The sequence below is a fragment of the Orcinus orca genome, chromosome 3 (assembly GCF_937001465.1).
Source record: "Orcinus orca chromosome 3, mOrcOrc1.1, whole genome shotgun sequence".
NCBI lineage: Eukaryota > Metazoa > Chordata > Mammalia > Artiodactyla > Delphinidae > Orcinus > Orcinus orca.
Window position 1 is genome coordinate 80,501,301 of NC_064561.1, and position 21,718 is coordinate 80,523,018.

A 21,718-nucleotide genomic window follows, 5' to 3' on the forward strand; every position below is an offset into this window, starting at 1 on the left:
GTTTAGGGTATCTGTTATCACATTGCCTGCACCCCACACCCACATACGCGCATACACCCTCCTAATCCCGGGTGAGAGGTGGTCTCCTGATGGCTGTGATTTCAGTGACTGCCCGAACTGGACATGCGATTGCCTGCACGAAGGCAAAGACGTTCTTCTGTACTTTTGCTCCCTCACCTTCCTCAATGGAATCAAGGGTTTAAGAAGTTATTTTTAGCCACTCTTGTCAGAAGGGAAAGGAGGAAAAGGGAAAGTGAAGAAGCCCTGATGATCTGTGGCAACTTACTGTAAAGAATGGGCTTTAAAAAAACATCATTGGTGAAGATTAATTCCTTTGTCAATAAAGGCCGGCAGCTAATCTAGTGCCAATTGCATATGCCTGGGGAATGAGCCCTGTGGAAACTCAAGCAAACTAAATCATCGTGTGGTTTAAAACAAGCAGCGCTTGTTTTTCCTCCCAAATGCTTACCAGGCATCTGCCATTACTTTCCATTTTTTAAATTGCAAAGGAAAAAGAAATGCCAAGTGGTTCTTGCAGCTCCAAAGGGCAAATTGGATATGTTTTGACATATCGTGAAAATAAATTATCCTAAAACCTATTCACATACAGAATTATCTTTCCAAACTAAATGTGTTTCACCTCTCAGTTCCTTCTGCACCAAGCCTTTGGGCAGCAATCTGCCTTGGATGGTTTTAGTGAGTTTGACTTAGTCAGGGCTGGGCTTAGTGACCACAGGGCAGTTGGAGGTCCTTAGTACCCCATCCCCCCATTCACACACCCACCCCTTAGAAGAAACACTTTCCCTACCCGGCCTTTGGCTTTTGGTCACTTTCATGGGCCACTAGACAGCAGAGAGACTAGAGCTAGGGTCCTACGTGGCCCAAGAAGCATCAGTTCTTATTGGAAGCTAAAAAGCCTTGGAAACTCAGGGGAGTAAATTCCTGAGACATTTCCAGCTCGGGAAGCAGGAGAAAACCAGGGTGGCCCTGCTTTTCTCATCCTGCCTCCCAACCCCCAAAGCTCACAGGAAGTTTCCTGTGGAAGCCAGGGCTTTCTCACCTTTTAACTGTAGCCCTCAGAAATAAATTCTACACAGCAACCCAGTACACACAAACACAAAACTTACCTTGCAACGTACAATGGGCTCTGGTGCTTGCTTTTTTTCCTTTCTAATTCCACTTAATTCTATTTCTTTTTCCTTTTTTTTTTTTGTGCTGCTCAAGGCTCACTAAAATGAGTTCACAACCCACTAGTGGGTCACCATCCACAGTATGAAAAACACTGTCCTAGACTAGCAGAAGAGCAGTATTTTAAGGTGGAAAGAGGCTGTGGAGACAGCTCTTCTCCCAGAGAATGTGTGCATCTCCTCCTCAGCTAGCTGCTCTGTGCTGGGACGCCTACCAAGCAGCTCTGAGGGGCCAGGCCTTGTGCTGAGCACGTGACCTGCAGCTTCACAAGCAACGCCAGGAGGTCTGAGCACTATAATTACTCTCACTCCCAGATGAGGCTCAGGTGGGGTTAGAAGCTTGCCTAAGGTCCGCCCACTGGTGGAGCCAGAATTCAAATGCCATGGCTCTGATTGAACCCCACACTTCTAACCTTGACCCTGCCTGCCCAAAGCCCACTGGTAGCCGCCCATTGCCCTCGGGGTCAAGTTGAAGCCTCGTTCTTCTCTCCTCCCTCCCGCGTTGCACTGTAGCCTTAAGGAACTTCCGTCAGCTGCTCTAACGTGCTGGGTCTTTGCACAAGTTGTTACTTCTCCCTCCCCTTTGCCTGCCTGGCTCCTCTCATTATCTAGGCCTCAGCTTAAACCTCATTTCCTCCAGGACACCTTCTCTGAGTGCCTCTGCCCACCCCAGCAGCAATGATAAGTGCCTCCTTGTATGCTCCCAGACCACTCTTGTGCTTTCTCCGTCCTAGTACCTGTGCCATTTTATTATTTTGCTTCTCTGTCCTGTGGTGTGCTGGTAAATGTTCAACATCCAGCTCTCTGGGAGAAGGGGGAGGAAGGAGGGATTTCTAGCATTTGCTAGTTTCCATAGTGTAAATACTTCCACTGTTGCCCATTTCAAGCCATCAGCATGGCTTCACTGAACATGGAGTTGGAAAGAAACTGGTGAGAACTGGTTGGAAGGAAACTGGCTCCAGCACACCACTGAATGTCTGTCTTGTCTTCTCTGACCTGGGAGAGGGGAGAGATCATCTTTGCTTTGCTGACCATTGTATAACTCCTCAGTGGATAAAAAGGAGGAGAGGAAGGGGCAGGCAGGAAAAGGGACTGGTGTTCTGAGAAATACTAAGATAGTCACAACGAGTAAAGAAGGAATGGGAGAGGAAAGCATAAAGGCTGTGTGTGATAAAAATAACAACCAACAATCACCCACCCCTTCCTTGTAGATTGTAAAATGCTTCCACATGCTTTGGGTCATTTGATCATTTTCACAGAAATGTTAAAAGGACAGGTGTTATTCAGTAGATGAAGAAACTGTCTCCCAGAGGTGAAGTGATCTACATAGGGGGTCACACTGTTCATACCTGAGCTAGAACCAAGGTCCCCTGAGTTCTAGCCCCACATTCCTTTATTATTCAGGGTGACTTCCCATATCAACATACCTGCTCACACTGTGAAAGCAGATATTTGGACACATGCACAGGTAGAATTGGGGAGGGTAATGGTGCAGGGAAGACTGTCTGGGTATGATGAATGTTTGTGTGTTTGTGTGCGCACGCACGGGGGCCAACACACATGACGCCAGGGGCCAGCACACTTGACACCGTATCTTGGGAAAGGAATACCAAGAGAGTGACAGCTGTTAATGCAAGATCTCCTGGTATTGGGAGGTGGGATTGTGAGTGGTTAAGAGCGGAGGTTCAGGAATTTGATACCTGGATTCAAATCCTATTCCACCTCTTCACTGTGTGACCTTGAGCCTGTAATATTTTTAATGCCATCATTTCCTACTACTAACAATTTTTTTTGCATAGTCCCTCAGATAATTGAGAATTAAATAAGATAATTCATGTTAAATGCTTAGAGCAGTGCTTGTCACGGAGTGAACACTCAGTATTGTTTTTGTAACTTTTATTACCTTCTCTCTTTTTATCAGTGCTTTTTTATGACACTGAGGTGATTAAGCATCTTTTATTGATGTAAATCATAGGAAAAGAAAGCCTTGCCAATAGTGCAAGTGCCATTAGTAGGGCTACAATGCCATCCAGCCTTTGAGCTCAGGAATATTTTACTGTTTCTGAGGAAGTTCTAAAACATGTCAAAAAACTGTCCTGAGACAGTCACAGAGTTAAAGTGGAAGCCAGTGACCACTTGGACTTGTCTCGTAGAGAGCTCTGATGATTTTCCTTCTCCATGTAAATTTACCGGTGGCTTTACAAAGCGTAAGATATACTTTGCAAAGTACCATCTTGAGTAAAACATACAGAGACATTAAACTCCATCTAATGTAAATGACTTATCCTCTCCTGTTTTCTTTCCATGTCTGGTTATACTTATTTCTCTGTGTTTTGTTTTTATTTCTGTGTCCACAGTCATCACTTTAGATGGTAAACTCCATTCAGGCAGGGACTATGTTTGCTTTTTTGAACCAAGAGAATGGTCTTTACATTCTTAAGTGGTTTTTAACAAAACAAAAACAAAGACTAATGCTTTATGAATGACTTGGGAAAATTATATGAATTTCAAAACCCAGTGTCCATAAATAACATTTTATTTAAAGTTTTTTATAGCCATGCTTATTCGTTTAATATTGTCTATGGCTGTTTTGATGTTACAATGGCAGAGTTGAAGAGTTGTGACAGAGATCAAATGGTCTGCAAAGCCTAAGATATTTACACTTTGGCCCTGTAAAGAAAAGATTTGCTGACTCCTGGCCTAGGATAACTAGTAGATCCCCTTAAAAGTTGAGGTTTCATCAGTAAATACGACAATGGCCATATTGTCATTGTATTTTCAATGTCTTAAAATGGCTTTCAAGATTTTCATTGCTTCTTAAACAACATGGAGAATGGTAGAAACTGTGATGCGATGCCGTTTTTTTTAAAGCTACAGTGCGATTAAATAGCTCAAGATGCTCAAGAAGGCTTACTTTCAGACTCTAAGATAGCTATGAAGTTCATTTTAGGTAAGAGGCACAAGAGAGGAAGACTGCAACCTTGAGTCTCAAACAACACCAGTATTCTATAACCCAGCAATAATAACTGATATTGCACAGGGCTGTTTAGAAGATTAACTGGGATGATCTGTTTGTTGTTATTATAAGATACCCTCATTGTGTGCTTATACCTTAGAGCACTTAACTTTCATTTCCTTCTTGGACGTCTTCCACAGGTGGAGTGCCTGGGAACCTGTCTGGGATGAAACAATAGTGGTGGTGTGGTCAGGGTGACTGTCGGCAGCTCCACCAACAGAAGGGCCCCCAGACACTTCCATGGCACTTCCTCCAATGAACCAACAAATGAATGAATGAATGTGCTTTCCTGGGGTCCTGACCCAAATGCAAACAGTGAGTCTGCCAGAATCTTACTTTAATGCTGCCCTAGACCTAGATGCAAGTCAGTCTTGCCTTATTCAGATTCTACTCCATGGGACACTATTATCACATACCACACATGCTTTGGCTTAAGTTTTGAAAACCCAAGCACAAGTCTGGAACTGTTTCTAACAAGTGTGAATTTTCCCACCTGTTGTTTGTTTTTTTTTCTCTATTTATTACACCTGCTTATTGGGTGGATGGTGTCAAAAATTTTCTCCACAGTTTAGAGAAGATGACAACTTTTTAAAAATAGGTTTGAACTTCTAATCTTATCTGGAGTGTTAGTTCCTGAAATGCAGCTCAGGATAAAAGGGCTTGAGAAGACAGAAGCCTCATTTCCACATGTTCAGTTCTCCCTTTCTAGAGCATTTAGGAATTGGTCATCATTCTTCTACCAAATTCTGAGCATACCATTTCCAAACCAGAATAAGTTATAATGCAGTACTGGTAGTTTTACCTGAATTATAAAAATTAACTTCTGTATCTTTTCAAATCAGAACTCAGACTCAACACTTTATCTTTTTCTATAACAGGGAACTGGAGGAAATTTTGTGAACTTGTAGTTTTATATTTTCTACCACTCACAGTAACGTTCATTAGTTTCTGAAAATCAAAGCTTCTAACACTCATCTACTTGAAAAAATAAAACAAAAACAAGCAAGCAAATGAATAATATACAGTTGCACTAAAATTGTAACGGCCATCTAGCATAAAGATATTTCTCAGCGTTCAGCATGAGAGATCACTTTAATTGAGACTATCAGTGCTTAGGAGAAAAGGAGATAAACAAAGCATGATCTGCTATTGGATAAAAGGCAGAATTTCTACATTTGAACCTTATTATTCGTGGATTCCATATTTGACAATTTACGCCTACTTGCTGAAATTTATTGGTAACCCAAAATCAATAATTGTAGTGTTTTCACTGCAATATACAGACATGCACAGGGCGGTGAAAATTTTGAGTCACCCTGTGCACACATTCCCAGCCGAGGTTAAACAAGGCAGCGCTCTGCTCTGCTTTCTTGTTTCAACTCTCATACTATGAACAAGTGTCTTCTTCACATTCTCCTTCTGTGTTTTTTGTTGCTAATTTTGCTCTTTAAAATGGCCCAAGCATAGTGCTGAAGTGCTGTCTACCTGTTCCTATGCACAAGAAGGCTGTGATGTGCCTTATGCAGAAAATGTAAGCTAGATAAATCTCATTCAGCCATGAGTTATAGTTTTGTTAGCCCTGAGGTCAATGTTAATGAATCAACAGTATATATTAAATAAGATATCTTTAAACAGAAACACACATGAAGCAAGGCTACGTATTGATCAGTTGATGAAAATGTGACCAGAGGCTCACAGGAACCTGACCCTGTATTTCCCCTAGGAACAAAGGTCCAATATTCCCTAATTCAGTGTTCTCGACAATTTATAAAGCATAACTACCTCAAATAAAAAGAATCAGCTGCATTTGGATTTCCTTTCTATTCAAGTCTTAGATTTGGGGCTTATGTACTGTTAGTCCAGAAGAGTCTTTGGCTGTTAAAATTACAACTGTGTTTTATAATTATAACAATTATTCTCAAAGTGCTAACAGGAATTTCTTCCAGTCCTTCCAAGAGAATTACAATTCTCTATTTTATTAATACTGTACCATGTTCAAAAAGGAACCATACTGAAGGCTGAACACCCAGCACAGATGATATAGGAAGGGGTCGGAGATAAGAAGGGAATGAAGAAATGGGTGGCAGCCAGGGAAGTATTAGTAAGTGTTCTTCCATCCCAACCACTTCTGAGACCTTTTGCTCACCCTGGCCAAAAAGTTTATACCACTAGGGAAGGCTTCCTTTCAGGAAAGGGCATGAAGGGTGGGGTTATGTGGATGAGATGTTGATCCAGCCTTTTCATATAGGGAAAGTATAGCCAAGAGGATGGAGTTGTCAATGAATAAATAATACTAATGGTATTTAAGTTGGGGGTCACCTGTTAAAATCTACCGTAGCATAAGGTTATGTTTGTAGGTGGATGTTAACAGGAATTTGTACATGAGCTGTTATTACACAATATCCAAAAAGGGGGAAACCTCTGGCAATCTTTATAAGGTTTTTCTAAGAAAAAAAGCCATTTGTAACTTCAGTGACTGCTGTATCCACAGAATTCACTTTCATTCAATGGGAGAGCAATCTTTGATTTCCAACCCCACTCCCAAAATACCTGATTTTAATAGCAAAGGAGATCAAGGTGGGTTTTTCTTGTTGTCTGTAAGAAATAAGAAAAATTACTTATTTTTGCTTCTGTGAAACCGAGGAAATGTTACATTTTCTTCATTGTAATGCACATGTGACGTTATTTCCCTCAAACCAGATTCTAATTTTCTGTAATTCAGTAGGACAGCTCACAGAACTTTCTAGCCCACAGTTCTCAAGTGCTGTGGAGAAAATTAAATCATTGCACAAGATGGGAAGTGGATGAATTGTGTTGCTTGTAAAAACGTGTGATGATTCACAGATAAGTTTCATCCACAGTGTGAGCCTTTGGGAATACTAAGGAAGGTGATTCGGCTTCAAGGTTTTGAAAATTATTTTCTACTTTTGTGCCCTACTTGTTAAAAATAAAGTTGTATAGAATCAGATCAACAGACAATTATGAGAATTATGGTCAAGTGAAAATAATGTTCTACTCACCTCTAAGTAAAACGTATACTGAAAAAAATCTGAGGTACACATCAGTGTGATAGCCACTACAAGTGTATATTGTAAGATTCAATCATGAAATCTTGCAACTATTATACACTGTCTTGCCCAACCATTAAATACCAAGAATTCTTCCTGTTTCCAAATTTTGGTCTAATCAAAAGAACACGTACTTTCCCTTTAAGCATTCAATCCTACTCAGTGTTATTAGGACACTCAGGAATTCTTTTGTGGACTATCAAAGATTTGTCATAACTGGAGAAATCACCTACTGTGTTAACCTTAACTTTGGGGAAAAGGGTTTTCACTTTTTTAATTTCCCTTTCCCTCCTCCTCCTCCTCTCCCCCTCTCACCCCAGCCAGAATGACTAAGGGTACCTTGCATCATATATGCATTTGATCCGTATTAAATAATAATAGTGGTAACAAGGCACAGAAATTGGGGTCAGAGATGGAGTTATCAGATTCTTCCGCTAGGGTGTGGAGAAAATCATAAAATCCCTTTGCTTTGGTTTCCTCATTTATGAAACAGAGGTGAAAATGCTCATCAATTCTCATAAGGCCACGTGGTTTAAATATACAGTTGATGGCCAGGCAATTATAACAATTCCAAACAGGAATAGTAAACGATGCTTTAGAAAACCTTGGCTGGTTATTACAGCTTCTGTTTATACATTTGTCTTCTTTAGCAAGGATATGACTCACATTAAGTATGGGGTTTTAATCTAAATTGACGTGTTTCTGGTTAAAAAAGAAAAATGTCAACCAGATGTTAATTTAGGGCACATTGTATTTATATGGGGGAAAAAGAGAGAGAGAGCATCCTGTCTGGGTCATTTTGTCTCTCCACTGTTGACATCTGTGGCTGGCACCAGGGGAGTAGGAGGGGCCCCCGGAGGATTCACTCATGAACCTGGTGGTGGGGACCTTGATGACCGTTGGTCACGCTGCTACAGTACTTTGCACTTGGGGGTATTTGTGAATTTACCACTTCATTGTACTCTGACAACCCCCAGTGTAGCTCATAGAGGTGGATTTAGTTCTCATGTACTCCTGATGAAAGAACCGAAGCTGAGGGAGAGTAAACAACACCCTGGTGGCCCCAGCCAGTCAGCAGCAAAGAGCCTGGGGCCTCTGGGACCCGACCCAGGGATCATCCCACTAAACTAGCCATTTCCTGGGGCAGGCTGCTGTGGATGGGGGTTGTCGAATTTCCTTACCTGGAGATCTGTAGTGTCATGTCTGCACCTATGGAATAAAGGAAATCCTTTTGGCTGCTTTTTGGATTATCTATGATGAGGGCATGTGCTTTTTTTGAGTTTGGGTTTGGCTGGTTTGGTCTTTGTGTTTATTGTTTGTTTTCTCAGGAGGTGGTTTAATATGCTTCCCCCTCTTGAGGGCTTAAAATGTTACTTGCTCATCCTTTTTTTCTAAATACAATAAAAATATATTTTTTTATTTTAGAAAATACGAAAAGCATAAACATTCAAAGTAAAATAAGAATCACTTACTACACAGAGAGAACCACTGTTCATACATTGATATACCACCTTTCTGTCTTTGGTAGTTGAAATTATAGGTAGAAATACTTGCATAGTCTACTTTTTTTTTTCCCCACATAACCTTGTATTGTATTTTCAGTGCCATTAAGTGTTGATTATAAAACTAATGTTGATGGTCCCACTAACAATACACTTTAGGAGGTACTCCATTTATTTAACCTTTCCCCAACTGTTGGACAGTTGTCTTGTGCTACTAAAAGGAATACTGCACTGTGTAAAAGAGCACTGCAGGTTGTGCCTAAGTCCTTGTTTGCATTTCTGATTGTGTCCCTAAAATAGATTCCCTAAGAAGAGGTTCAAACATTATGTCTTAAAAAGAGATTCCTAAAAGGAAAGGCACAACCATTTTAACGCCATTGATACACGCTTCCGAATTACTTTTCCATGTGTGTGAGGGCTCCTCACGTGCTGAGAAGAACCCGTGACTTTTCTGCCTGGCAGAACCCTGTCATCCGCTCTCTTAGTGTATGATCCGGGATCGTGCATTACTTTTTACAATAGCCTGAGCGTCAACAAGAAGGTAATTGGGAATTTGCTTAGATTTTACTTCATGGATTTTAAAGCCATATATACATGTATATACATATATATTTTTCAGGTTATCAGCTCTTTGGTGCTTCCTGCTATGTTAGTCAGTACCCTCCAGAGAAACAAAACCAATAGGATAGGAGGGAGATGATAGATTTGATAGATGATAGATAGGGATTTATTATAAGGAATAGGCTCACGCAATTATGGAGGCTGACAAATACCGAGATCTGCAGGGTGAGTTGGCAAGCTGGAGACCCAGAAGAGTCAATGGCATAAGCTCCCTTCCAAAGGCTGGCAGGTTTGAGACCTAAGTAGAGCCAGTGTTTTATTTCAAAGCTGAAGGTAGGAAAAAAAACAATATCCCAGCTCAAAGGCAGTTAGGCAGGAGGAATTCCCTCTTGTTCAGGGGAGAATCAACATTTAGTTTCATTCAGATCTTCCACTGGTTGGACAAGGCCCACCCACATTAGGGAAGGCAATCTGCTTTACTCAGTCTATCAAATTAAATGTAAACTCATCCAAAAATACCTTCACAGAAACACCCAGAATACTATTTGACCAAATATCTGGGCACCCTGTGGCCCAGTCAAGTTGACACATAAAATTAACCATCACACTTACACTCTTGTGCCACCTTTGCCTGCCTGTCTACCCAAACCAACAGCTTCAGGGGACTGAAATAGCAACAGTTTTTTTTTCTTTAGGACAGGAGCTTTTTCTGGTGGTTTTGCTACTTCACATCATTCAGAAACAGAATGGGCAGGCTTCCCTTAACTTGCGAACATGGTATGTTGTGACATACAGAAACCTGATGATGTGATGGTTAGATTCCAACACCAGCTCTTAAGAGCCCAGTCACATAATAGTGTTTCTGAGTGTGGAAGTTAGGGTACAATTTCAACTCTAACCAGCCATTTTATCCCCACTGGGAAAAATGTACCCTTTAGTCCCAAATCAGAATGCCAGAAACATGCAGCTTGCGCCATGCTTCTGCCTCATACAAGCATACATGCTTCTGCCTGTACAGTTTCTCATACAGGAACCTGGGCCTGGGCAGACAGGATAAGATCTTTGACCCAAGAGCCTCCTTTTCTATACTTTCAAAGTGTCCTGAATTGATAGGAAAATGGGAATTGCTTTACTTCTGAAGTATTATATATCTTTGTCTATTCATTCAGTCATTTATTCATTGCATTCAGTTTTTATTTCATTTTTCAACAGTATCCTCCATGCCAACTTAAGAAGACTATGTGCATAGGGACAAGTGAGGAAGGGAATTAGAAATTCTTTGTTTTAGAACAAATGACTTGCAAGTCATTTCCAAGTTAAGAGTTCAAATTCATGGTCTGCCGGTTACCATTCCTAAATGACCTGTAGATAGGAGTGCCTGGTTTCAAGTTTGGGAATGAACGTAAGGATTATTCAAAATTCAAGAAAAAGATTAAAATATAGGTAACTATCAAATAGTAGAGGGGATACTAGACTGCTTAGAAGTTAAGCCAGATAGAGTGTACTGTATTTCTAAAGTGGAGGTCTATATCAGCCCTGATTGTGTGACTTGATGACCTGGATGCAGAATTTGATATCAAGACAGTGAATTCATTTATTCATTGAATGAGTCAGCAAATATTATGCCAGCTACCTGTGAAAAAGAAGTGGGTCTTAATACTTTTTTTTTAAACATCTTTATTGGAGTATAATTGCTTTACAATGGTGTGTTAGTTTCTGCTGTATAACAAAGTGAATCAGCTATACATAAACATACATCCCCATATCTCCTCCCTCTTGCGTCTCCCTCCCAACCCTCCCTATCCCACCCCTCTAGGTGGTCACAAAGCACCGAGCTGATCTCCCTGTCCTATGTGACTGCTTCCCACTAGCTATCTATTTTACATTTGGTAGTGTATATAATGTCCATGCCACTCTCTCACTTCATCCCAGCTTACCCTTCCCCCTTCCCCGTGTCCTCAAGTCCATTTTCTACATCTGCGTCTTTATTCCTGTCCTGCCCCTAGGTTCTTCAGAACCTTTTTTTTTTTTTTTAGTTTCCATATATATGTGTTAGCATACGCTATTTGTTTTTCTCTTTCTGACTTACTTCACTCTGTATGAAAGTCTCTAGGTCCATCCACCTCACCACAAATAACTCAATTTCGTTAATTTTTATGGCTGAGTAATATTCCATTGTATATATCTGCCACATCTTCTTTATCCATTCAGCTGTCGATGTACAGTTAGGTTGCTTCCATGTTCTGGCTATTGTAAATAGTGCTGCAATGAACATTGTGGTACATGACTCTTTTTGAATTATGGTTTTCTCTAGGTATATGCCCAGTAGTGGGATTGCTGGGTCATATGGTAGTTCTATTTTTAGTTTTTTAAGGAACCTCCATACTATTTGCCATAGTGGCTGTATCAATTTATATTCCCACCAACAGTACAAGAGGTTTCCCTTTTCTCCACACTGTCTCCAGCATTTATTGTTTGTAGAATTTTTGATGGTGGCCATTCTGACGGATGTGAGGTGATACCTCACTGTAGTTTTGACTTGCATTTCTCTAATGATGAGTGATGTTGAGCATCCTTTCACGTGTTTGTTGGCTATCTGTATATCTTCTTTGGAGAAATGTCTATTTAGGTTTTCTGCCCATTTTTGGATTGGGTTGTTTGTTTTTTTCATATTGAGCTGCATGAGCTGCCTGTATATTTTGGAGATTAATCCTTTGTCAGTTGCTTCGTTTGCTAATATTTTCTCCCATTCTGAGGGTTGTCTTTTCATCTTGTTTATGGTTTCCTTTGCTGTGCAAAAGGTTTTAAGTTTCATTAGGTCTCATTTGTTTATTTTTGTTTTTATTTCCATTTCTCTGGCAGGTGGGTCAAAAAGGATCTTGCTGTGATGTATGTCACAGAGTGTTCTGCCTATGTTTTCCTCTAAGAGTTTTATAGTATCTGGCCTTATATTTAGGTTTTAATCCATTTTGAGTTTATTTTTGTGTTAATATTCTTTTTAAAAAGAAAGTAGAGAGGTATAGAAGGTGGAGGGAGGATCTATAAAACATACCTTTTAATGCAGTCTTCCCAATGACTGCATTGCCATTAAAGAAGATTGCTTATGTAAAGAAACCATGTATGTTTTGTACTTTAAAAAATAATGCAGCTTACTGAAGCAGATTGGAGCTTTATTCCTTGAAACTAATAAAAGAGGCTTATGGGAGTTGGAAAGAGATAAAGAGAATGACTTTACAATCATTTGTAGATACACAACTATCTTTAAATGGCCTTTTTACTCTTTTTAATGAAAATATTCAAAAACCTCCACAGTAATGGGTAATTCACCTAGGAACTCATCTTCATTATTTGTGTAATTTTTAATTCCCCCAGCTTTTACTTTCATGTACATCAAAACCACTTAAGGGCTCTAAGAAGATACTGAGGAGAATGCTATGTTTAGAGCAGAAAATTTTATTACTGAATTTACTATAGTGATCATCGTTTGTAAATCTAAGAAGTGAGTCCAATTTATGAACCAATGAAGCAGGAGAAATCATCATGCCTCATTTGCATCCATACACACGGTCATCATGGATTACCTTTGGTTGCATTTTCTCCCCTAGCAGACAGGACACATATTTTATGTCACCTTGAAAGTAGAACTTGATAAAAATCATGACGCAGTTTATTCCAGCCTCTTTTAAGTATGCAGATCCTTATGACCCAGATATCCAAAAAGTTGTAAATTTCTCTGTCCACATATCCCTGTTTTATTAAAAGAACATCCATTTCTCCCTAATGTACCTAGTAAACATCTGAGTGGGCCCTGTGCTGAGTACTGTGTAAACAAGATAAAGAGATTGCCTGGTTCTAGGAACGTTGGCATCAACAGGTGGAAGTGGAATTACAAACACAATTTGATTCTCCCTTTACTGTTAGGAAAGTGCAAAGACACATCGTCCCCAATGCTAAATGCCTCAGAGTAGTTACCTCATTCTGGGGCCAAATGGTACCTAGCTCTTGAGTAAACCCAGGGAGGATAAAGGGAAAGTTCCAAGAGCTATAGTGGCCCACCTGGCTCCCCAGAGCCTCATATATGCCCTCTAGACAAAGGGAGATAATCTTCTATTCTGTATTGTATTGATGCTGTGTTTTAAGATAATAGACTCTGCACACTTCACCTTCCAGTAGCACTTAATTTCTTTAGATTCCTGATGTGCCTGGGGATGTGTATTTAGTGCCACCCAAACATTCCCCTGGCAAGTTCTGACCTGTCCGCCCCAGTCCAGGATCACACTATCTAGTGACAGCATTCATGAGGCCCACCTCTGTCAGTCTCCAGAGCCTGATATAACATTCTAATAATAATGGGAGATACCACTGAGCGGCCCTCCCACTGGGCAGAGCATTTTACATACCCTGTGGGCTAACTGCACAATGACTCTGTAAGGAAGTCAGCCATCTTTTACTTTTTCACACGTGGGCGACTTGACATGCAGAGAAGCAGCTTATCCAAGATTGAACCCTGGGAGCTGGTGGCAAGAGCCAGTATTCAAAGCCATGTGCCTGATTCCTTCCTAAGCTCATGCTTTTTTCTGATCCTCCACTGTGCCTCTCAAAGTACTGTGTTGCTTCCCATATTAGTATCAGTATTGTGATAAATGTGATAAACTTCTGCTGGCTTGAGCAGAAATATCGCAAACAATAGTTCACCCTAGAGACATCTGAAGTTGCTGTGGCCTTAGCACAGTATTGCTGTGTGCCAAACTCTATGCTAGGCACTTTATATACATTATCCCATTGAATCCTCAAATGTGAGATGGGCACCATTTTACCCCACCATTTGAAAAGGCAAAACTGATAGATGGAAAATCTGGAACTCAAACCAAAGGTGTCCAGTTCCACTGCTCACGTGCTGAATCACTGCAGAAAATAACCTTCCCCAACTTTGTTTTTAAAAAACAAAATTGGGGGACCTTCAAGATGGCAGAGGAGTAAGACATGGAGATCACCCTCCTTCCCACAAATACATCAAAAATACATCTACATGTGGAACAACTCCTACAGAACACCTACTGAACGCTGACAGAAGACCTCAGACTTCCCAAAAGGCAAGAAACTCCCCCAGGTACCTCGGTAGGGCAAAAGAAAAAAGAAAAAACAGAGACAAAAGAATAGGGACGGCACCTGCACCAGTGGGAGGGAGCTGTGAAGGAGGAAAAGTTTCCACACACTAGGAAGCCCCTTCACTGGTGGAGACGGGGGTGGAGGGGGGGAAGCTTCGGAGCCACAGAGGAGAACACAGCAACAGGGGTGCAGAGGGCAAAGCAGAGAGATTCCCACACAGAGGATCTGTGCCTTCCAGCACTCACCAGCCTGAGAGGTTTGTCTGCTCACCCGCCAGGGCGGGTGGGGGCTGGGAGCTGAGGCTTGGGCTTCGGAGGTCAAATCCCAGGGAGAGGACTGGGGTTGGCTGCATGAACACAGCCTGAAGGGGGCTAGTGCGCCACAGCTAGCCGGGAGGGAGTCCGGGAAAAAGTCTGGACCTGCCTAAGAGGCAAGAGAACATTGTTTCGGGGTGCGTGAGGAGAGGGGATTGAGAGCACCACCTAAACAAGCCCCAGAGATGGGCACGAACTGCGGCTATCATCACGGACACTGGAGACGGGCATGAGACGCTAAGGCTGCTGCTGCAGCCACCAAGAAGCCTGTGTGCAAGCACAGGTCACTATCCACACCTCCCCTCCCAAGAGCCTGTGCAGCCTGCCACTGCCAGGGTGCCATGATCCAGGGACAACCTCCCCGAGAGAACACACGGTACGCCTCAGGCTGGTTCAACGTCACGCCAGCCTCTGCTGCCACAGGCTCACCCCACATCCGTACCCCTCCCTCCCCCAGGCCTGAGTGAACCAGAGCCCCCTAATCAGCTGCTCCTTTAACCCCATCCTGTCTGAGCGAAGAACAGATGCCCTCAGGCGACCTACACGCAGAGGCAGGGCCAACTCCGAAGCTGAACCCCAGGAGCTGTGCGAACAAAGAAGAAAAAGGGAATCTCTCCCAGCAGCCTCAGGAGCAGCAGATTAAATCTCCACAATCAACTTGATGTACGCTGCATCTGTGGAATACCTGAATAGACAACGAATTGTCCCAAAATTGAGGCGGTGGACTTTGGGAGCAAATGTAGACTTGGGGTTTGCTTTCTGCGTCTAATTTGTTTCTGGTTTTGTGTTTATTTTAGTTTAGTATTCAGACCTTATTATCATTGGTAGATTTGTTTATTGATTTGGTTGCTCTCTTTTTTTTTTAATATATATATGTTTTCCTTTTCTCTTTTTGTAAGTGTGTATGTGTATGCTTCTTTGTGTGATTTTGTTTGTATAGCTCTGCTTTTACCATTTGTCCTAGGGTTTTGCCTATCCATTTTTTTGTGTGTACAGTTTTTAGTGCTTGTTATCATTGGTGGATTTGTTTTTTGGTTTCGTTGTTCTTTCTTTCCTTTTCTTATTACATTTTTTTTTATTTTTAATAATTTTTTAATAACTTTATTTTATTTTACTTTATTGTTCCCTGTCTTTCTTTCTTTCTTTTTCTCCCTTTTCTTCTGAGCTGAGTGGCTGACAGGGGCTTGGTGCTCCGGCCAGGTCTCAGGCCTGTGCCTCTGAAGTGGGAGAGCTGAGTTCAGGACATTGGTCTACCAGAGACCTCCCATCCCACGGAATATCAAAGGGCGAAAGCTCTCCCAGAGATCTCCATCTCAAACCTAAGACCAGCTCCATTCAACAACCAGCAAGCTACAGTGCTGGACACCCTATGCCAAACAACTAGCAAGACAGGAACACAACCCCATCCATTAGCAGAGAGGCTGCCTAAAATCATAATAAGTTCACAGACACCCCAAAACACATCACCGGACATGGTCCTGCCCACAAGAAAGACAAGATCCAGTCTCAACCACCAGAACACAGGCACCAGTCCCCTCCACCAGAAAGCCTACACAGCCCACTGAACCAACCTTAGCCAGTGGGGGGCAGACACCAAAAACAATGGGAACAATGAAACTGCAGCCTGCAAAAAGGAGAATCCAAACACAGTAAATTCAGCAAAATGAGAAGACAGAGAAATACGCAGCAGATGAAGGAGCAAGGTAAAAACCCACCAGACCTAACAAATGAAGAGGAAATAGGCAGCCTACCTGAAAAAGAATTCAGGGTAATGATAGTAAGTATGATCCAAAATCTTGGAAATAGAATGGAGAAAATGAAAGAAACATGTAACAAGGACCTAGAAGAATTAAAGAGCAAACAAACAATGATGAACAACACAATAAATGAAATTAAAAGTTCTCTGGAAGGAATCAATAGCAGAATAACTGAGGCAGAAAAACAGATAAGGGACCTGGAAGATAAAATACTGGAAATAACTACTGCAGAGCAGAATAAAGAAAAAAGAATGAAAAGAATTGAGGACAGTCTCAGAGACCTCTGGGACAACATTAAATGCACCAACATTCAAATTATAGGGATCCCAGAAGAAGAGAAAAAAAAGGGACTGATAAAATATTTGAAGAGATTATACTTGAAAACTTCCCTCATATGGGAAAGAAAATAGTCAATCAAATCCAGGAAGCACAGAGAGTCCCATACAGGATAAATCCAAGGAGAAACACGCCAAGACACATATTAATCAAACTATCAAAAATTAAACACAAAGGAAAATATTAAAAGCAGCGAGGGAAAAGCAACAAATAACATTCAAGGGAATCCCCATAATGTTAACAGCTGATCTTTCAGCAGAAACTCTGCAACGCAGAAGGGAGTGGAGGACATATTTAAAGTGATGAAAGGGAAAAACCTACAACCAAGATTACTCTACCCTTCAAGGATCTCATTCAGATTCAACAGAGAAATGAAAACCGTTACAGACAAGCAAAAGCTAAGAGAATTCAGCACCACCAAACCAGCTTTACAACAAATGCTAAAGGAACTTCTCTAGGTAGGAAACACAGAGAAGGAAAAGACCTACAATGACAAACCCAAAACAAGAAAATGGCAATAGGGGGCTTCCCTGGTGGTGCAGTGGTTGAGAGTCCACCTGCCAATGCACGGGACACAGGTTCATGCCCTGGTCCAGGAAGATCCCACATGCCGCGGAGCAGCTGGGCCCGTGAGCCATGGCCGCTGAGCCTGCGCGTCCAGAGCCTGTACTCCGCAATGGGAGAGGCCACAACAATGAGAGGCCTGCATACTGCAAAAAAAAAAAGATAATGGCAATAGGAACATACATATTGGTAACTACCTTAAATGTAAATGGATTCAGTGCTCCAACCAAAAGACATAGACTAGCTGAATGGATACAAAAACAAGACCCGTATAGATGCTGTCTACAAGAGACCCACTTCAGACCTGGGACACATACAGACTGAATGTGAGGGGATGGAAAAAGATATTCCGTGCAAATGGAAATCAAAAGAAAGCTGGTGTAGCAATTCTCATATCAGACAAAATAGACTTTAAAACAAAGACTATTACAAGAGACAAAGAAGGACACTACATAATGATCAAGGGATCAATCCAAGAAGAAGATATAACAATTGTAAATATTTATGCATCCAACATAGGAGCACCTCAATACATAAGGCAAATGCTAACAACCATGAAAGGGGAAACTGACAGTAACACAATCAAAGTAGGGGACTTTAACACCCCACTTTTACCAATGGACAGATCATCCAAAATGAAAATAAATAAGGAAACACAAGCTTTAAATGATACATTAAACAAGATGGACTTAATTGATATTTATAGGACATTCCATCCAAAAAGAACAGAATACACTTTCTTCTCAAGTGCTCACGGAACAGTCTCCAGGATAGATCATATCTTGGTTCACACATCAAGCCTTGTTAAATTTAAGAAAACTGAAATCGTATCAAGTATCTTTTCTGACCACAATGCTATGAGACCAGATATCAATTACAGGAAAAAAATCTGTAAAAAATACAAACACATGGAGGCTAAACAATACACTACTACCTAACCAAGAGGTCACTGAAGAAATCAAAGAGGAAATCAAAAAATACCTAGAAACAAATGACAATGAAAACACAATGACCCAAAACCTATGGGATGCAGCAAAAGCAGTTCTAAGAGGGAAGTTTATAGCGATACAATCCTACCTCAAGAAACAACAAACATCTCAAATACACAACCTAACCTTACACCTAAAGCAATTAGAGAAAGAAGAACAAAAAAACACCAAAGTTAGCAGAAGGAAAGAAATCATAAAGATCAGATCAGAAATAAATAAAAAAGAAATGAAGGACACAATAGCAAAGATCAATAAAACTAAAAGCTGGTTCTTTTTTTTTTTTTTTTTTTTGTGATATGCGGGCCTATCACTGCTGTGGCCTCTCCCACCACGAAGCACAGGCTCTGGACATGCAGGCCCAGCAGCCATGGCCCACGGGCCCAGCCGCTCTGTGGCATGTGGGATCCTCCCAGACCAGGGCATGAACCCGTGTCCCCTGCATTGGCAGGTGGACTCTCAACCACTGCGCCACCAGGGAAGCCCCTAAAAGGTGGTTCTTTGAGAAGATAAACAAAATTGATAAACCATTAGCCAGACTCATCAAGAAAAAAAGGGAGAAGACTCAAATCAACAGAATTAGAAATGAAACAGGAGAAGGAACAACTGACACTGCAGAAATACAAAGGATCATGATAGATTACTACAAGCAAATCTATGCCAGTAAAATGGACAACCTGGAAGAAATGGACAAATCCTTAGAAATGCACAACCTTCCGAGACTGAACCAGGAAGAAATAGAAAATATAAATGGACCGATCACAAGCGCTGAAATTGAGACTGTGATTAAAAATCTTCCAACAAACAGAAGCCCAGGACCAGATGCTTCACAGGCGAATTCTATCAAACATTTAGAGAAGAGCTAACACCTATCCTTCTCAAACTCTTCCAAAATATAGCAGAGGGAGGAACACTCCCTAACTCATTCTATGAGGCCACCATCACCCTGATATGAAAACCAGACAAAGATGTCAAAAAGAAAGAAAACTACAGGCCAACATCACTGATGAACATAGATGAGAAAATCCTCAACAAAAAACTAGCAAACAGAATCCAACAGCACATTAAAGGGATTACACACTATGATCAAGTGGGGTTTATCCCAGGAATGCAAGGATTCTTCAATATACGCACATCAGTCAATGTGATACACCATATTAATAAATTGAAGGAGAAAAACCATATGATCATCTCAATACATGCAGAAAAAGCTTTTGACAACATTCAATATCCATTTATGATAAAAACCCTTCAGAAAGTGGGCATAGAGGGAACCTACCTCAACATAATAAAGGCCATATATGAGAAACCCACAGCAAGTGTCATTCTCAATGGTGAAAAACTGAAACCATTTCCACTAAGATTAGGAGCAAAACAAGGTTGCCCACTCTCACCACTATTATTCAACATAATTTTGGAAGTTTTAGCCACAGCAATCAGAGAAGAAATAGAAATAAAAGGAATCCAAAGCGGAAAAGAAGAAGGAAAACTGTCACTGTTTGCAGATGACATGATACTATACATAGAGAAGAATCCTAAAGACGCTACCAGAAAAATACTAGAGCTAATCAATGAATTTTGTAAAGTAGCAGGAAACAAAATTGATGCACAGAAATCTCTTGCATTCCTATACACTAATGATGAAAAATCTGAAAGAGAAATTAAAGACATTCCCATTTACCATTGCAACAAAAAGAATAAAATACCTAGGAATAAACCTACCTAAGGAGACAAAAGACCTACATGCAGAAAACTACAAGACCCTGATGAAAGAAATTAAAGGTGATACAAATAGATAGAGAGGTATACCATGTTCTTGGATTGGAAGAATCAACATTGTGAAAATGACTTTACTACCCAAAGCAATCTACAGATTCAATGCAATCCCTATCAAACTACCACTGGCATTTTTCACAGAACTAGAACAAAAATTTCACAATTTGTATGGAAACACAAAAGACCCTGAATAGCCAAACCAATCTTGAGAAAGGAAAATGGAGCTGGAGGAATCAGCCTCCCTGATTTCAGACTATACAACAAAGCTACAGTAATCAAGACAGTATGGTACTGGCACAAAATCAGAAATATAGATCAATGGAACAGGATAGAAAGCCCAGAGATAAACCCAAGCACATATGGTCATCTTATCTTTGATAAAAGAGGCAAGAATTTACAATGGAGAAAAGACAGACTCTTGAATAAATGGTGCTGGGAAAACTGGACAGCTACATGTAAAAGAATGAAATTAGAACACTCCCTAACACCATACACAAAAAATAAACTCAAAATGGATTAAAGACCTAAATGTAAGGCCAGACACTATAAAACTCTTAGAGGAAAACATAGTCAGAACACTCTATGACATAAAACACAGCAAGATCCTTTTTGACCCACCTGCTAGAGAAATGGAAATAAAACCAAAAATAGGGCTTCCCTGGTGACGCAGTGGTTGAGAGTCTGCCTGCCCATGCAGGGGACACGGGTTCGTGCCCCGGTCCAGGAAGATCCCACATGCCGTGGAGTGGCTGGGCCTGTGAGCCATGGCCGCTGAGCCTGCGCATCCGCAGCCTGTGCTCTGCAATGGGAGAGGCCGCAACAGTGAAAGGCCCGCGTACCAAAAAAAAAAAAAAAAAAAAAACCCAAAAATAAACAATTGGGAGGTAATGAAATTTAAAAGCTTTTGCAAAGCAAAGGAAACCATAAACAAGACAAAAAGACAACCCTCAGAATGGGAGAAAATATTTGCAAATGAAGCAACTGACAAAGGATTAATCTCCAAAATTTATAAGCAGGTCATGCAGCTCAATATCAAAAACAAACAACCCAATCCAAAAATGGGCAGAAGACCTAAATGGACATTTCTCAAAAAAAGATATACAGATTGCCAACAAACACATGAAAGGATGCTCAACATCACTAATCATTAGAGAAATGCAAATCAAAACTACAATGAGGTATCACCTCACACCCGTCAGAATTGCCATCATCAAAAAATCTACAAACAATAAATGCTGGACAGTGTGGAGAAAAGGGAACCCTCTTGCACTGTTGGTGGGAATATAAATTGATACAGCCACTATGATGAATAGTATGGAGGTTCCTTAAAAAACTAAAAATAGAACTACCATATGACCCAGCAATGCCACTACTGGGCATATATCCAGGGAAAACCATAATTCAAAAAGAGTCATGTACCACAATATTCATTGCAGCACTATTTACAATAGCCAGGACATGGAAGCAACTTAAGTGTCTGTCAACAGATGAATGGCTAAAGAAGGTGTGGCAGATATATACAATGGAATATTACTCAGCCAT

General features: G+C 40.9%; 1 protein-coding gene across 5 annotated transcripts in view; it reads left to right on the plus strand.

Annotated features, from left to right (window-relative positions):
- Window positions 1–21,718, plus strand: part of MARCHF3 (membrane associated ring-CH-type finger 3) — a 148,567-nt gene that overhangs the window by 75,989 nt on the left and 50,860 nt on the right. The window lies entirely within an intron of this gene.